This window comes from Clytia hemisphaerica, unplaced genomic scaffold (assembly GCF_902728285.1).
Source record: "Clytia hemisphaerica strain Z4C2 unplaced genomic scaffold, Clytia hemisphaerica genome assembly, whole genome shotgun sequence".
Classification (NCBI taxonomy): domain Eukaryota; kingdom Metazoa; phylum Cnidaria; class Hydrozoa; order Leptothecata; family Clytiidae; genus Clytia; species Clytia hemisphaerica.
Window position 1 is genome coordinate 2,716,736 of NW_027104101.1, and position 18,993 is coordinate 2,735,728.

Below are 18,993 nucleotides of genomic sequence, written 5' to 3' on the forward strand. Positions count from 1 at the left end.
TCAATTCTGATGTCTTCATATTGGTCAAAGACATTCGAATAAAATTAGATGCGTTCTTGATCTCAGTATTCAAAACATTATTAAGTTCCTCTAGAAAGGTCTTGTGATCAAACTTTCCTGTGCCCACCCTAGAAAAACGTCTGAGCGAACGGTTGAAATTGCGCTTTAATGTAAAAAAAATTTTTCCAATAAGACTACTGTTTTGATCTTTCATGTAGTCATCTCCTAATTTATCATTTAGACCATAGGGATAAACCGTGCGTAGAGTCCTTATCCAGAAATCTTCTCTCTTTTTCCTAATCGATGTGAGTTTAGGGTCTAATGCCTTATGTTTAGTTCTTCCAGATCCTTCAAGCTTTTCTATGATTTGAACTTTCATACTTTCTGTAAAATGTATTACATAATTTTTGCATAATTAGCATATTTTGCATAATTATGTTTTATCTTTTCTGTCTTTGTATATTTTATAATTTCTAGACCACGTGATTATCTCATGGTCTTCCATGTATTTTAACTTGTGAACTCACGTTTTTTGAGTGGTTACTTATCATAGTTATCTAAAGTGAACGGAAGAAGCATGTAAACTAATAAATCAAGATTCGGCTATTATTGCTAAAGACCAACCAGCTAAAAGACAACCCTCTGAAACCTATAGTCAGGTAGAATTTTGTCCGGGTTGTGGTAAAATTTCAACTAATTCTACCTGACTACTAGGGACATCTGGTTTTTACATAGCGCACCGATTTGCTGATACAGAACCAATCTGAAGATCATTGGAACGGAAGCAGATCAAACTGGAAAAATGTCAGGAGTTAAGGGATCGCGTTTCATTCATCAGTATTGAATTTAATCTTGAGTCTTAGCGGTATTGAAGGCCATAGCACGGCAGTTTCAAAACTCGAATCTTTAGAATTTTGCGCGTATTTCAAAATGTAAACAACAATGCAATGACTTCATTCGAAAGCCGGCGGCTGTCACACCAACTTACCCTCCGCTTTGGTGGAAAAAAGACTATAAATCAAACTAAAATGCGAATGTTTTTGTTTCTTTTCATCACCAAAGCCCTTAACCATGATAACATGCAAAAAAATCTGGAAATTTCTGAAAATNGGCACTCAAGAGTTTGTTTTTATTTTGGAAGTGATTAGTCTAAATTTGAAGCCGAGTTTTAAATAATATTGCTTCGTTATCAGGCATTTTTAAAGTGGTAGCTAAAATACCCTAGAAATGTGTGTTGTTGAGAATTTTTTTAAATCAAGAATCCTTAGAAATTTTTAAGTTTAAAAGTCAATAAATTGCTAGCAGAAATCTCAAAAAAACACTTAAGTTTAGTAAAAGGTATGGTCATTAATTTTTGGCATTAATTAATTTTACGCAATAATTAATTATAATTACAGATTATAGAATTCTTTTGCTTACAAAAAACTTCTTCTAGTTATATAAAAAACAAAATCAATAACAATAACAATCAACGGCAAAGGAAGGTTTTTAAAAGATATACTATCTCTCTAATTTTACAGAGCATGGATTGGATGGAAACCTATTTGCCCGGGGGGGGGTACTAGGGCAAGATGGGTTACGGGGATGCTCCGCTGGTCAGGGTACCTTTTCTAACCTCCACGAGTCCCAGGTAGGGTCGCAAAAACACCAAAATAGAAAAATCAGTCCCTCGTAGGGTGCCTTTTTTTGGAAAATTTGGGGAAAAAGTAGAAAATTTGAGAAAATTTTGGAATTTCAGTCCCATTCAGGGTCACTTTTTTCGCAAATTTCGAGTCCCACGTAGGGTCCATTTTTCGAACCCTCAGCGGAGCACCCCCGTCGGTCGACAAGGGTAGTACCCCCCCGGGCCTATTTGTGACTTTGCTCACATCGAGTGATCAATTTTTCATATTAAATAAGATGGGTCTTACAGTACGAGAAATTTTGACTTTTAAGTCAATTTATCCTCAACAAAATAGGGGAACAAGAAGCTCAGGTATTCCGAATACTCCCCAATCCACTGTATTGGAAAATCATCTCGAAAATGTACAGTAAGTCAATCTCATTTCATTTTTTTCTGTACTGTAAAGCTTTTTCAAGCTCTAAATCTTCACAAATCAGGCCAATTTGAAATCTAGGGATATGGGCAGCACACTCCCACCTTGCCCACAATGGATTACAGAATATTCTTGGAAATGTGGGGAAAACAGGAAACCATAATCAATTAATTGATAAAAAAACATTGATTTTAGTTTTTTTCTTTCAAAATGTTATAGTCTTTTTTATACGCATACAGCAAAATTAGGTCAAGGCTTAAACATGATTAGCAAGATTTTATTTTCCTAAATCTTTATAAAAAATGTATGTCATTAACAAAAACCTTGCAAATTTCAGGTTAAGAAAATGCTTTTTTTATAGGTAACGCTACATAAGAAACTAAGTTGTGAAAAAGTGGGCTGGAAACAATTTGCCAACATTCAATAAGGATGATACTGACAACAAAAAGGAACTTAAAGAACTGGTTACAAAACTATCAGAGAACCCATTGCTTAAGTCTGTTGTTGAGGCTGATAAAGTGAAGTCAAAAGTAATTCAAATAATGAAAGAAAGGCGAAGGAATGTGAGGAAAGGAATGGATTATAAGGTAAATTAGGCTTACTCGTTTTCGTAATAACCATAGTGCTCTTTACACTTCACACATTAGGCTTATTACTAGAGAGCAGGCCTCAATTAAATTTCAAATCTCTCAAGGACAAGTTCATGGATCAAACAAACATTTCTATTGCCATGGTTTTGCAGATGAATTATGATTTTTCTAGGCATTTTCCTTGGTCTGTCCAAAAATAATCTGCAGTTGAAACAAAAAAGGGGTGTAACTTTTTGATAGGGGATTTGAATCAGATAGTAATTTTGTGCTCTATAAAAGAAGTTGCTTTATTTCTTCTTCACCTTCATTTCCCAAAATTTTTCGGAATGTTTTTTATTTCATAATATCCCACCCAAAATTACAAGTTACAACACTTCCTGTTCCTAGGCTGCACACATACTGTAATCTCTGATTTAATTTGTTATATGGGATGCGTATCATCTCAATCATTTTTGTCCCAGATTACCCCCGTCTTTGTAAATTTCCTTTTTTATTATGTGTCATAGCATTACAATGGATTTATCCTTTTTTCATAAATGAAAACATCTTATTATGAAAATATGCAATGACTTCATTTTCTCTTTTGTTTGATTGAATGAAGAAATCAGGATTATAAGAAATATGCGGGACAAAAATAATGGAGACGATTTGCATCCCATATAACAAAACTAATTTCGGGGATGCGCGCAGCCTATGGTACTACAAGCCTTTTAAGGAACTGAACACCCTCTGCCAAATTCACCATTCGTCTAAACAAAATTTCAAAGATATTGCTACCAAAAAGACAAACATTTTCATCAAAATACTCCAAGAGAATCAAAGCTGAATGAGTAGATGGATATTATATTAGTTTTTGCGTCTAGAAAAAAGACATTATATCGACGAAATTCACATTAAAAAGTATTTTGAAAATTATAGTTTCAAAGTCAAGTAATATTTTAGGTGAAGCAGAGAAACTTTCGTTAAAAAGATTTAAAACTGAAAAGATTGTAAAAAAACCTTTCCTCTCTAAATTTCTTTTATTTCCTTGCATTAAACAACTATTTTTTAGCTTTGAATCAGTGACGTAGTAAACCCAGTCCTGCTGCAGAAAGTCCCTCTTTCAGCCACTCTTTAACTTGATTTTTAGAGAAGAAGGATACATTAGACAAAGAAATATTTATATCAGTATGATTTAAATCGGTTTTTCGTAAGGATTTTCATAAAAAATAAATTTCCGAAGTTCTCCTCCAAAATCTAACTAAAGACAAAATAATAGCACACCGTGGCACAGTTTGCCCAGGGGTGGAAAAAACCTCTTTATGAAAGTAGCCAAAAACCCTAGTTTTCACTTTTTTCCCTGTTTCTATATCCCAAACCATGCGAAATGACCAAAGAGAGTGGTTAAAAGCGATTTGGAGGTCCTGTAGGCCTGCTTGAAGTCAGCCCAGACGGCAAAAATTGTTTTATCGAAACGATTTTCACCAATTTTTCAGATTTGGCCATATTTTGGCCCCGATAACAGATTTTCACCTCAATTTTGTGATTTTGATCAGGAATTTGGTGTCGCTTTTGGAAGCAAGAAGAAATTTGGCAATTTTAGCACTAAAAATGGCTGAAAAAATAGTTCATTTCCAAAAATTACCCAAAAAGCAGCTATTTTTTGACCTTTTTTTTCGTCATAAATTTCCATGAACTATTGAAAATAGCTCCTCTCAGGGCCATTCAGGGCCATAACTGACTTTCCCTCCTGAAAGCAAACTTACTCAGGACTACGAAAATCATATAGAGACCATTGCCCAATGTTGCCCATTTAAGATTTATGACGTCATAGCTTGCCCGACCCCCTTCAGAATTATCACGTCTTGTAATTCCAGCCGGTTATGCATTTTGCTTAAAATCTCAACTTTTTTTTTTTTTTCCAGCATAGCAACAAGCCAACGGTGATATTTGGTGAAATTTAGAAGATATAACTGGACTGAATCCATATACTCCCACCTATGTATTTTAAATATCTAAGGATTTTGGACACAGGAAAACCCTTATTTTTGACCTTTTCGGTCGCAAAAACGCCCAAATTTGCATTTTTTTGCAATTTTTTTATGATTTTCACAAATATTTGTCAATTGGCCTTAGCAACAGGCAATTTTTTCAAGATTTGAGTCATCCAGTGTTCACCCAGGGCCTTCAGGGCCCTTTTACGCCCAAAATTAAAAAAATCGAAATTCGGTCCCAGACCCCCAAATTTTCAAAAACTTAGAATTTTTTTGACTTTTTCTGGTTCGTTTGCTTAAATTAGCCTCCGTCTCAGAACGCGGTCAGAAAATTTTGCGGATAATTTCACAGCGAAAATGCATCCAGTGAAATTGGGGGTAATGTATCATGATTCAAGTCGACTGACATAATTGTACACATAATACATGTTACAAGTTCTGCATACAAATTCTCAAGCTCGGCTATAATAAAACTATTACATGTTAGTAGCAGACCCGACTGACCAATGTTATGTAGCAGGTTGAAACATGAGTTTCTGCTGGAAAGATGCAGTTTGTTTTCAAGTTAAATCTTCAAAATAAAACAAACTGTGTGGGTTTCTTTACTTCCAAACAACCTACCAATAGTTTTGGAACACTCCATAATAAAGGAAGATGGCTCTCTTCTTGTGGATTGGCTTTCTGATACCCCATATAAACACGATGTGACATGAAAGTGAAGTGACATGATTTGTTGGTTTTTGTTTGATTTGTTTACTCATATATCTCATGGCAAATGGGATAGCAAATGACTTTTCATGTATTGCTTGACTCTACATATGATACCTCTAGCTTTGAACACCTCCAGAATGTTGAAAAAAGCATTTTACGAGACAAGTTTCAATTATAATTTTCATGGAAATTTTTAATCGACAGATTTAGCTTGGCGTCAGTTTTGTTTGGTTGATGTTTGGTATTGTGATCATTAAAAGCAATGAAATGCCACACAGTCACTCTACATGATGCCTCCAGCCATGATTGGTATCAGAATGTTGGAAAAAAAACATTTTACGAGAAATTGTTGATAGAAATTATATTGACTTATTTTTACAATTTTGGCGATATGGGTTTAGTTGGTTGATAATGTTTACACTGTGGGATGGTTTTCAAAAAACTGTTATATTGATTGCTGTTTGTTGGAATTGATTACCAAAAAAAAAGAGAACCTTTTTTTGATAAATACTTTATTTTTTTCATGAATCGAAAAAAGCGTTTGGATAGTATGTTTTGTAGTAACCAATGCAGTGTCTGTTTTCAAATTTTGAAAGCTCTATACCTACTGAATTGAAGCTCTGACTAGCTCTGTCTTAAAACTTTGAGCCATGTTTTTTTCTTTGTTGCTATTAAAGATAGATTTTTAAATTGTCGTAATGTAAATTTATTTGTAAAGTTTTAGTTTTTGAGTTTAGTTCATCAGTAGTACATACAGTATATAGTATTTTTTCAGTAATCCTTTCTTGTAAATATAGTAACATTTAACCAGACTCATTGCCCTCATTATATTCGAATTTGTATTTTTTTAGGACTGATAAGTACATATTTTTAAACACCAAAACAAAGCAAACAACATGCCAGTTCTTTCTGGACAAATATATATGTATACTTTATTGTGTGCTTTGAGTTCTATTTTAATCAACCCTCTCAACTGCTGATCTTTCAACTATCATTTAGGAGTATAGAATGGGCTTCCATAGTATGTATAGTACCATTTTCTCTAAGTATTTTGTGCAAATTGCCAACAAAGTAGACTTCTTGACTGTCCTTGTCCTTTATGCTAAAGTTGTTCTGATGGAGGAGTTTGCTATTTTTGGTAGCTTCACATATCAATAAGGAGCTTTGGTGTAACTGTTTTTTCTGATGAAATCATACTAATCTGAAACTATTAGGCCTTTATGAACTTTCTAGAATAATAATCTTGAGAAACACTGGGAAAATAGGTTAGCATTCCCTGCCATAATTTCACAGATTTCCTCTGCTTTCTGCTTGAAAACGCTGTCGTATAGCCGAAAACGAAAGTGAAACTGTGAAAACGTCCGCAAATTCGGGCCCAGTCCCCTTCCGAGACGGAGGCTAATGCTTTCCAACGAGGGGTCATTTTCATTCACAACCCTTTTAGTTTTCGATATATGAGGTTTTTTCCAATTTTTCAGCTTCTGGGCAGACTGTGCGTACACTAAAAATATACATCAATTTTTCTGTTTACCCGAATATCAATCCCATCATGCTTTGTGTTAATTTCTTGTGTACGTTAATTACACTCAATGAGAAATAGAAATGCAATAGAATTCACGAATTTCAAATCAAGTCGAAAGGGATTGTGGGATTTGAAACTCGGGCAAATATCTGCTGAAATAATCATGACGTCTGCATAACGGACTGCTATTTAATCCACAAAAAAAACCATCATATTAGCTGGGGCTGGGTAAAAAGTCTTTGAAGGTGCTATCCCCAGGATTATGTTGCGGCCATGATAACATTGGCCTCAAGAGACTTGTCATATTATGACGTATGTTGTTTTGGTAGCTATATTCCCATTTGGGAATTAGCGTATGATATCGCGTTTTAATGTTTAATTTAATTAGTTTTTAATGCTCCAATGCACAATTTTCTCTATTTTTATCGCCCTTTTTGCTTTTGAATTCTATCTAGAAATTGTTATGAGAACGTGTAGACGTTTTGAGGAGTTTGTAGAAACTCCATTTTCGCTTCTCGTTGGAGAAACTTTAAAGTTAACATTTAGAGTTATTGAATTGATTTTCATTTTGGATTTACTTGAGAATTTATTTTGGTATTTCCTGTGGAGCCATCCATACACAGTGCTTTGGAGCTTATGTTTCAGTAAGTTTTTCCTATATTTTTGACTTTTAATTTTTCCTATTTTTGTACATTTTTTTGGTACTAGATTCTCTAGGATTCTTTTGATCTTTCCTTGTATTTTGGTCACCTTTTGACCTGTTCTGTGACTTTCGTTTAGTCGATCTTGGAGTCATTTTCCTAGCTGTTTTTCTGGTCACAGACCGTTAGTCTTTTGGGCATTGCATTTTGTCCTTTGGTCGATTTGGCTTCATACTCCATTTCTGGCCTCTATTTGCCCTCTGTTTGCTCTAGGACCATTTTACTTTTGGAGTTCCGTATAGTTTTCCGTATTCCGGTATTGGCCCTTTCCATCCGGAACTGACTGATTCCGCAATTCGGAACTTAGCTATTTTTATTTTATTTTAAATTCTAATTAGGCTTTCTTTGTATTTTTCTAGCCTCTGAATCAATAAAGAGCGTTGTAACACACCACACTGTTTCGGGCTTCCACAAAGTGAAACATAAGAATGAATGTCGATCGTCCCCTAGAACTCGTTGGAGTTCACAATGGAGATGGAGATGTTGACCGTACCGCCACAGATGTTGACCGTACCGCCACAGATGTTGACCGTACCGCCACAGATGTTGACCGTACCGTCACAGATGTTGACCGGACCATCATAGAAGTTGACCAGACCACCATAGAAGTCAATCAACCCAGAGATGAGGGAGATGCTAGTCGTGCAGGTACCCAAGCTGTCGAGGAACCTGATGACAAACAGAGCATACCATCTCAAGATGATGAAACAGGATCGCTTTTACTTGGTGCAACAGCTCTATCCCCAACACGTCGCTACCCAAAAAGAGAAAGACAACTAACTGAGAAGGGTAAGAAATCACGCATTCAACACTTATTTGCTGAACGAAAAAGACTTCTCAACAGATTAGAGAAACGAGGCAAGTCTATGATGGAAACATTAGCCCTGCTGGATCAAAGTCTTATCAAGAGTCGACTTCAACAGTACAACGAGACAGCATTAACTTTCGAGGGCACTCACAATGAGCTGAACGAGTTACTCGACCCACACGAAAAGGCTGAAGACCAGTATTGGTTTACCACAGTTGATGATCAAATCAATGTCGTAAAACAGTCAGTTTACGACAGAATACAGACATTAAATCTTCAAGAAGAAGAAAGAAGCACTGCACCATCACGTAAATCTTTACAATCATCAAAATCTTCTAAATCATCACGATCATCAAAATCTTCTAAATCATCACGATCATCAAGGTCACCTAAATCCTTACGATCATCACATTCTTCAAGTTCTTCAATGGTTTCCAAGTTGTCAAAATCCACTCACTCTTCCAAATCGTCGAAGAAGTCAGGATCCACATCACCAACATGGAGTTCACCAAGATCGAGACATAGTCAACTTTCTGATCAACTGCTTGAAGAAGAGATCAAACGAGCCGAACTACTAGCAGAGTCAAAATTCATCGAAGAAGAATATGACCATGCTCAAAGGACAAAGGAACTGAAACTACAACGTCAGATAGCATTATCTTCAGCAAGGATTGATGTGCTTCGTACAAGAACCTCGAATGAAGATCAAACTGACACAAGTCAAGCCAAGCAGGAGCCACCTGCGGCACCAACAATCATTGATCCATCAAAGACTCTATCGCCAATCAGAAGACAAGCCATGCAGGAGCCACCTGCGGCGTCACACCTTGATCAATCGTCGACACACCTACCGTCAATCGGCAGACAAGTCATGCAGGAGCCACCTGCGGCGTCACGCTTTGAACAACCAAAGACGCATCAATCTTCAACCAGCAAAAAAGCCATGCAGGAGCCACCTGCGGCGTCACACCTTGATCAATCGTCGACACTCCTACCGTCAATCGGCAGACAAGTCATGCAGGAGCCACCTGCGGCGTCACGCTTTGATCAACCAAAGACGCATCAATCTTCAACCAGTAGACAAGCCATGCAGAAGCCACCTGCGGCATCAATCAATTTTGATCCATCAAGGAGACACCTATCGTCAATCAAACAAGCCTTGCCGGAGCCACCTGAGGCGACATTCAACATTGATCAGTCAAGGATGTACCAATCACCCGTCAATACCCAAGCCATGCAGGAGCCACCTGCGGCATCTCAATGTTCCAAACAGACAAAATTGTACCCATCGATTTACATGCATCAAGCCAAGCAAAATCCGACTGCGATATCACATCCACGCCATTCCATGACATCAATTAACACAGAACCATTTCAACATTCAAGCTTACCAGTTCAGGCTGCATCGATGGATGATATTATGGAGACTTATTCACCAATTACGTCACCGAAAAGGACGTCTCCTGAACCGCTGTCGACGAACGATCTACTATTTGCCATGTTGAAACAACAAGAGGCACCACGTGTGGACGTGGAATCGTACGATGGAGATCCACTCAACTATGCACATTTCATCTCTGTTTTCAAGGAAGCAGTTGAATCGAAAATCCCAAATCCTAGAGGAAGGCTGACAAGACTGATGAAGTACACCACAGCTGAAGCTCATGAAGCAATCAAACATTGCATCCAACTACCGTCTGCATATGGCTACTCCTCCGCATTGGATATACTCAAGAAGAGATTTGGAAATCCACATCTGATTTTATCGGCATATCGCAACCAAATCAAAAATATGCAATCATTACGATTCAGCAACCCTAAAGGTTTTCGCGAATTCCTGAACCATCTGACCAAATGGCAGACCTTCTACTGTGATCACTCTAACGTCCTGGATTCACCAGAAACCATCAGGCTGCTATTGGAGAAGTTACCACCACCTCTCATCGACAGATGGAATCGAAAAGCTATGATACTCCGTCAATCAAATGCAACGGAGCCAACTTTGAAACATTTTGTCGCGTTTATGGAGCAAGAAACAACCCTTGTGAATGATCCATTGTACTCTCGTCATGCTATCGGTAAAGATTCTGCACCCAAACAATTGGAGAAAGGTCATTCAAGAAACTCAAGACGTTCCTTCAAGACTGCTGCAACCAAGAACGAACAAACACCAAGGATCAAAATCTGTCCGTTCTGTGAGCAACAACATGACGCAGAAGATTGCCCAGTCATCTTAGCAAAGGATATCAACCAACGTAGCATCATGATAAGATCAAAGAAACTTTGTTTTGGATGTCTCCAAAAGATGACTCATGATCACAACGCCCGAACGTGCACAAAGCGACGAACCTGTAAAGTATGTCGATCCAAGCATGCAACTATCCTCCACGGCTTCAAATTTCGACCAAGAGAGACCAAGAGAGACGATCGACCATCATCACATGCTGATGGAGACAATTCAGACCATAGAACTGATACCAAAGACCAAGGGAGATCAGATCATCAGATGAACAAAGATACCAAAGATGTGAAGGAAGACACAGATCAACCTCAAACCAAAACAACAACTTGTCGTGCAACCAATTGTCATGAAGTTATATCAATGTGTGTAGTTCCAATCTGCATCAAACATGCAGACGATCCCTTATCAGAAAGACACACCCTTGCGATGCTCGACCCCTGCAGCCAAGCATCATTTATTGCTGATACCTTGGTTGACCGGATGAACATCAAAGGACGTACCACCTCCTTATCAATCACCACAGTGAATGGAACTGGTGAAGTCAATTCTACCGTCGTCAAGGAGCTGAGTGTCAGAGCGTTAAACAGCAACCAAACGATCACTGTTAAGAAAGCATTCTCAAGAGAAGATCTACCGGTCGACCAAAATGAGATCGCCACCAAATCCAAGATCAAAGCATGGGATTACCTGAGCAAAATCAAAGATAGCTTACCTAACAATGACCACCAACCTGTTGAGCTTCTTATCGGTGCAGACTGCCTCAAAGCTATCGAACCAATCGAAGTCATCCCAAGTCAAGATGGAGGTCCATTTGCTTATCGCACCGTTCTCGGATGGTGCATCGTTGGACCATTAGAATCCTCCACAAAGAGCCAATCAATTGGATGTCATAGAACCATTGTCAATGACATATCAGAAAAATCAAAGAGTAATCACTTCGTTTTCAAGACCAATGTGAAAGAAATGGACATTGGAGAAATGTACGAGTCGTTGTACAACACTGATTTTGTCGAAAACCAGTCTAACGAACGTATCGACTTTGAAGATTCACACATGTCAGTCGAAGACAAAAGGTTTATGTCCATCATGGAAGAAAAGACAACGATGGAGGATGGTCACTATGTACTTCCATTACCACTCAGAGATGGAGAAAGCAACTTACCAAACAACAGATGCATTGCAGAAAGACGATTAGCAAGTCTCAAACGAAAACTTGAACGCAACCCTACCTTTTTCGACCACTACATGACGTTTATGGATACCATATTGAAGAATGGTCATGCAAGAATCGCCAGACCATTACCAGATGACAAGCAAGTTTGGTATCTTCCTCACCATGGAGTGTATCATCCACGAAAACCAGGGAAGGTCCGGGTCGTTCTGGATTGTGGAGCTGAGTTCCAAACTCAATCACTGAATAAACAATTGTTAACCGGACCAGACTTGACCAATCAAATTGTTGGAGTTCTGTCACGTTTTCGTCAAGGTCGGATTGGAGTAATGGCAGACATCCAAGCTATGTTTTACCAAGTCTTTGTTCCTGAACACCAACGATCCCTTCTTCGCTTCCTTTGGTGGGAAGACAACGATCTAACTACAACACCTATCGACTACGAAATGAACGTCCACGTCTTTGGTGCAGGATCATCACCAAGCTGTTCAAGTTATGCACTCAGAAGAACAGCCATCGACAATCAAGAAGATTTCCCCGACAAGATACGAAACATCCTTTTCAACAATTTCTACGTCGATGATATGTTGAAATCAGAAGATGACGAACAAGAAACCATTGAAATGATACAGGGTGTCAAATCGCTATGTAAACGAGGAGGATTCAACCTCGTAAAGTTCGTAACCAACAGTCAAACCGTGCTCAATTCTCTACCAAAAGAGGATCTTGGATCGTCACTCAAGGATGCATCCCTACTGGGTGGACTCACTGACAAAGCACTCGGTGTGTCCTGGAATCTCACTGATGACGTGTTCAAATTCGATCTGACAGAATTGAAGCAGAAACCTTTGACAAGACGAGGAATGTTGTCTATGATAAGCAGCATCTATGACCCTCTTGGATTGATATCACCATTCATCCTGAAAGGAAGACTTATTCTCCAAACTTTGTGCAAGATGCAACATGGCTGGGATGATCAAATTCCAGAGAATATTGCAACCGATTGGACAAAATGGTATTCTGACCTTCAAGATATCAAATTGATCAGCATACCACGATGTTATCAGCCAGATGACTTCGGTACACCAGTTGAGAAATCATTCCACCACTTCTCAGATGCTTCTGAGAGAGGATATGGACAAGTGACATACTTGAGACAAATCAACAAAGAAGGAGAAATCCATTGTTCCTTGGTAATTGGCAAATCACGTGTTGCACCAATTAAATTTGTATCAATACCAAGGCTTGAGCTGACAGCAGGAGTATTGTCCACAAAAATCTGCAATCTTGTCGAGAAAGAAGTACAAATCAAAGATGCCAAACATGTATTCTGGACCGACAGTGAGGTGGTTTTGAGCTATCTCCACAACACTACCAAGAGATTCAAAACTTTTGTGGCAAATCGTGTCCAAACTATCCATTCATCTACTGACCTTGAAGCCTGGAGGTACATCAAAACGACTGACAATCCAGCTGACATCTCCTCAAGAGGAATTTCTACCAAAGATGCAAACAAGATCCAAATGTGGATACATGGGCCAGAATTCCTCTGGCAAAACGAAGGTACGTGGAAGAAATCAAAGCCCTCGACCAAGCTAGACGCAAACGATACAGAACTAAAGAAAGTGAACGCAATCATGATAAAAGATGCAACAAATAATGTGTTTTTGAGGTTAATCAAGCAGATCTCAAATTGGAAAAGGCTGTGTCGTATCGTAGCATTAATCGTACGTTTCGTACGCATCATTTGTAAAGCTCCAAACATCGAAAGATCACTTCATCCCACCATTGAAGAAGTAAATGGAGCAGAAAGGCTCATCATCACCACCACCCAGCAAGTAAAATTCACAGACGAAATTGCAGCCTTGCAGAAGCAAAACCATGTCTCAGAACACAGCCCAATCTCCAGTCTCAATCCCTTCATTGATGAGTCAGGAGTACTTCGTGTTGGTGGAAGATTGCGGAGATCCAGCCTAGACTTCCAACTGAGACACCCTATTCTATTACCAAAGAATCATGAGTTATCTGAGTCAATCGTTCGATGGTGTCACGAGAAGTGTGCTCACAGAGGTCGTCTACACACACTTCACGAATTGAGAAATCATGGTTTCTGGGTTGTCAATGGAAACACCTTTGTTCGAAAAATTATCTACCATTGTGTCATTTGTCGTTACCTCAGAGGATCAACATCCAATCAGATCATGGCTGATCTACCAAAAGCAAGAGTTGTCGAATCTCCACCATTCACTTACGTTGGGGTGGATTTCTTCGGACCATTCATCGTCAAAGAGCTGAGGAGGGAATTAAAACGCTATGGAGTTATCTTCACGTGCTTTTCAACACGAGCTGTTCATCTTGAAGTATCATCCAGCTTAGAAACCGACACATTCATTATGACTCTAAGAAGATTCATCTCAAGACGAGGAAAAGTTCGTTCAATGCACTCAGACAATGGAACTAACTTCGTTGGCACCGAAAGAGAGCTGAAGAAGGCTATCTCAGAAATGGACCACGAAAGAATTGCAAAATACATGAACGAGCAAGACGGTGATTGGATTTGGAAATTCAATCCCCCAGCTTCAAGTCATATGGGTGGTGTGTGGGAGCGTCACATCAGAAGTATCAGAAGGATCCTTGCTGCACTCTTGAAATCTCAAGGACCAAGTCTCAACACTGAAACCCTCACAACACTGCTTGTCGAAGTAGAATCAATTATCAACTCAAGACCATTAACTGTCGACACCCTAAGCGACCCAACAGAACCAATGGCACTATCACCTATGAATTTGCTGACCATGAAAAGCAAAGTCGTCTTACCACCACCAGGAGAGTTCGACGAATCTGATTTATATTCTCGCAAACGATGGAGAAGAATTCAATTCTTAGCAAACGAGTTTTGGGAGCGGTGGAGGAAAGAGTATCTTTTTCAATTGCAGCACCGCACCAAATGGAGAACCAAAGAAAGGAATTTTCGATCTGGAGACATAGTCCTACTAAAGGACAACACACTAACAAACACACGAAACGATTGGCCGATGGGAACGATTGAAAGGGTGTATCCAGACGACACTGGCACAGTACGTTCGGTAGACTGTCGAATTGGGAAAAATGTTTACAGACGACCAATAACAAAATTAGTGTTATTGATTGAGTGTTCGACCCCCGACGAGGAGCCATCAGATTTGGAGTAATCATATGATCGCGAATCATATGAGAGGAGCCATGTGTTGCGGCCATGATAACATTGGCCTCAAGAGACTTGTCATATTATGACGTATGTTGTTTTGGTAGCTATATTCCCATTTGGGAATTAGCGTATGATATCGCGTTTTAATGTTTAATTTAATTAGTTTTTAATGCTCCAATGCACAATTTTCTCTATTTTTATCGCCCTTTTTGCTTTTGAATTCTATCTAGAAATTGTTATGAGAACGTGTAGACGTTTTGAGGAGTTTGTAGAAACTCCATTTTCGCTTCTCGTTGGAGAAACTTTAAAGTTAACATTTAGAGTTATTGAATTGATTTTCATTTTGGATTTACTTGAGAATTTATTTTGGTATTTCCTGTGGAGCCATCCATACACAGTGCTTTGGAGCTTATGTTTCAGTAAGTTTTTCCTATATTTTTGACTTTTAATTTTTCCTATTTTTGTACATTTTTTTGGTACTAGATTCTCTAGGATTCTTTTGATCTTTCCTTGTATTTTGGTCACCTTTTGACCTGTTCTGTGACTTTCGTTTAGTCGATCTTGGAGTCATTTTCCTAGCTGTTTTTCTGGTCACAGACCGTTAGTCTTTTGGGCATTGCATTTTGTCCTTTGGTCGATTTGGCTTCATACTCCATTTCTGGCCTCTATTTGCCCTCTGTTTGCTCTAGGACCATTTTACTTTTGGAGTTCCGTATAGTTTTCCGTATTCCGGTATTGGCCCTTTCCATCCGGAACTGACTGATTCCGCAATTCGGAACTTAGCTATTTTTATTTTATTTTAAATTCTAATTAGGCTTTCTTTGTATTTTTCTAGCCTCTGAATCAATAAAGAGCGTTGTAACACACCACACTGTTTCGGGCTTCCACAATTAAATTCCAAACCTAGTTAGTTAATAATTACCTCTTCGACAAAATGCTTTGATGCTGGTGTCCCAACATCTTCCCATTTCACATATTCCAATGCCATATCCAGATCGTTATAAAGAATGTATGTTAGGGCTGCTTCACTCAAGGGCAAGGGTCTAAAACCATGTGTTATTGCATACGAAAACATTTTACCAATAAATTGGAACATTTTGGATAAAGCAGTATCGATTCTGTTGACTGGCAGGAAAGATTTGACATTGCCTTCAAAGAGTCGATCTTCTGGATCTGACAATTTGAGAAACAATTTATTGAAAAATTAGCGGGTTAACCCTCCATCATCGATAACTGGTTGATTAGTAAATCTGACCCTTAGTTTCTTTGAGGAATCAAATGTACCACTTTTGAAGAAATGGAAAGCATCACCAATCAAGTTTTCAACATCCAAATAAACATGTCCTTCAAGTTGACTTTTAAGGTGGTCAAAGAATTCTTCAATAGACGTGATGTTCTGAGGAAGCTTCAAGATGGCGTTTACGGCATCGTTCATAGGAAACGTGCAGTAGTTCCCAAGGGTTGACAAAGAAATGTCTGGAAACATTTCCTGCAGTCTTGAAAGCTAAAATAAAAACAAGGAAGTTATTATAAAGAAACATTTCAAATCCCTCTCAGTCCCTCTAAAAATATTTGACACTTTTTTAAAAATATTATACAACTGTCGAAAGTGAGAAACAATTGTAAATTTCATTACCTACTCAGACCTACTGGAAAATTTATCCCCAGGCCCCTAAAATAAAATTTTCAAAGATAAAAAATCATCCCTAGGAACAAGTGTGTCAAATATCACGCAATGTTTTGTTTTTTAGGTGTATGGTGACATTTGAAAGAGTCAAGAGAACATTCAATTTTATAATGTATCTACAGCTTTAGCACATGATTCAAATAAAATTGGTTAAAAATTGAGCGAGCAATGAAATGACAAGTTTGCTTGTTATTTTTTAGAAATGTGCATTATCTAAGCACCTATTAGTGGGTCCAAGTCCAAGGAGCTCAACGGAGCAAGTGAAAAGTTTCTAAACCACTACCTTCACTATGTTTACATATGTTTTCCTCACTGTCACAGATTTGAAAACAAAATACCTTAAAGGAAGAAATTTTGGCGGGAATTTAAATTGACAGATGTCCCAAAAAAAATTTTCAGACAGAATTTGGAATTTAATTTGGTGGTTGCGGAATATCTAGGGTAAAAAATTATAGCAAAATCAGCGAAAAACAACTTTTAGAGCCTAAAATAGGACAAAATTTGACGGAATGTAATATCTTAAAGGAAGAAATTTTGGCGGGAATTTAATTTGGCGGATGGCCAAAAAAGTTTTTTCAGACAAAATTACGAACGGACAAAAGTTAATTTATAGGACCTCCAGGTAGGTCCAAAAATAATTTTCTAATGTACAAATTTTGTGGAGTGAATTTTTAATATGTTTAAGATTTGCTATGCAAAATTTGAAGTCGATAGCACAAATAGCGCAGGCTACGTCAAAGTTCAATTTTTATAGAAACTTTTTTTGGACCACCCGATATATTACGTACGAGCATTGACTTCCAAATAAGGTAACACTCTCTGTCAAAAATTTTGAGAACCTTCTGTATCCACCACTGGCTAACTGACGATAACCGATGGTAATGGAATAATAAAATATTAGGGTATGGAATGAGATAAAGTAAACTTTATGGTTTATAGTTTTGGTGATATGTTTTTTTGATTAGTACAACGACGAGAAGTGAATGGTCAAACAGCCAACCGAACATAGTCAAACCAGTCGAATCAATCGATTAAATGAACCAATCAAACGATGATCTGACGAGTTTGAATCAATCGAATCTAGCACTAATCAAACGCAATTGAATCAATTGAGAAAATCGCAGTAATATTTGATTATTTTCAATAATTCGATTGCGTTCAATTGATTTGGCGTTCGATTGACATCGTCTGCTGGTTAAAAAGCTAATAACTTGGTGACTACTGAACCGAAATTGAAGTTATTCCTCAAAATTAAAGTTAGACTTTCCACCTTCTAATGAAATAAAAACATTAATCATAAAACATTTTTGTCAGCTCCAGGAAGCTATCAAGCCATCAAAGTTTTTTTGGACCACCCAGGATTTTTAGGTTATTTTTGAGCGAAATCAGGCTGTCACATGTTTTTCATCTTGCCCTTTTGTTCAAAAATTCAGAATTAACTAATGAACCCATCTTGAGAAAAGTTCATAACAGACGAACAAACAAGATTTCAATGGATAATTTATAGGACCTCCGGGTAAGTCCACAAAGGATATTGTTTTCTTAAGGTTTAATAACTATTAAATTGTGTTAAGTGATAGTATATGACAACTCACTGTTGCAAAACTTGATGACAAGGGTGGGTCTTCCATAAATGTTGATGAGGAAGGGCGGTCTTCCATAGATCTTGATGAGCAAGGTGTGTCTTCCACATATCTTGATGAGGAAGGGTGGTCTTCCATAGATCTTGATGAGCAAGGTGTGTCTTCCACATATCTTGATGAGGAAGGGCGTTCTTCCATAGATCTTGATGAGCAAGGTGTGTCTTCTAGAGATCTTGATGACAAAGGAGTTTCTCTCTCTATAAAGCTGGGTAATAATTCTTCATCAGAATTATCATCATCAGTTATAATACTCAATGGCAAATTGAGTTCTAGGTAAGATCCCAAACAAAATCTTTGCCAACACATGGTTTAACAATTCTATGTTTGTCTCTTTTTACAAAGTGAAAGTCATGACTTTTAATAAAGTGAAGTTTTGGCTTCAAGCACATAACAATTTTTTTACGAATATCTTCTTCAAACATAGAAGAACACAGTGTTACCATAGCTTGCTTTAACGCAATCATCTCATCATGGAAAATATATTCATCAGCTGCATGTTGCTTTATCTACATAAACATCATTATGGATTTGTGAAAACTACCTAAAATCAATGGGATTACCCCCCTTTGATCTTGGAATAGGTTCCTAATTGATAATTCAGAACTGATTCGGAGGAACAAAGCATTCTCTGACAAATTATATTCTGCCATGCTCTCTCAAGGGAACAATTTGGCCATCAGTGCACGTGAATATGGTCCTTCAAAAGTATTCAATGAGTTCCC

At 37.9% G+C, this 18,993-nt stretch overlaps 2 long non-coding RNA genes across 2 annotated transcripts; both read left to right on the forward strand.

The window, feature by feature from the left end:
- Window positions 1-7,334: 7,334 nt before the first annotated feature.
- Window positions 7,335-7,923, forward strand: LOC136812915 (uncharacterized). Its single transcript, XR_010847417.1, has 2 exons — window positions 7,335-7,476; window positions 7,893-7,923. It is a non-coding gene; the product is annotated as an uncharacterized lncRNA (long non-coding RNA).
- Window positions 7,924-15,263: 7,340 nt separating this feature from the next.
- On the forward strand, window positions 15,264-15,807 carry LOC136812916 (uncharacterized). Its single transcript, XR_010847418.1, has 2 exons — window positions 15,264-15,360; window positions 15,777-15,807. It is a non-coding gene; the product is annotated as an uncharacterized lncRNA (long non-coding RNA).
- Window positions 15,808-18,993: the final 3,186 nt, after the last annotated feature.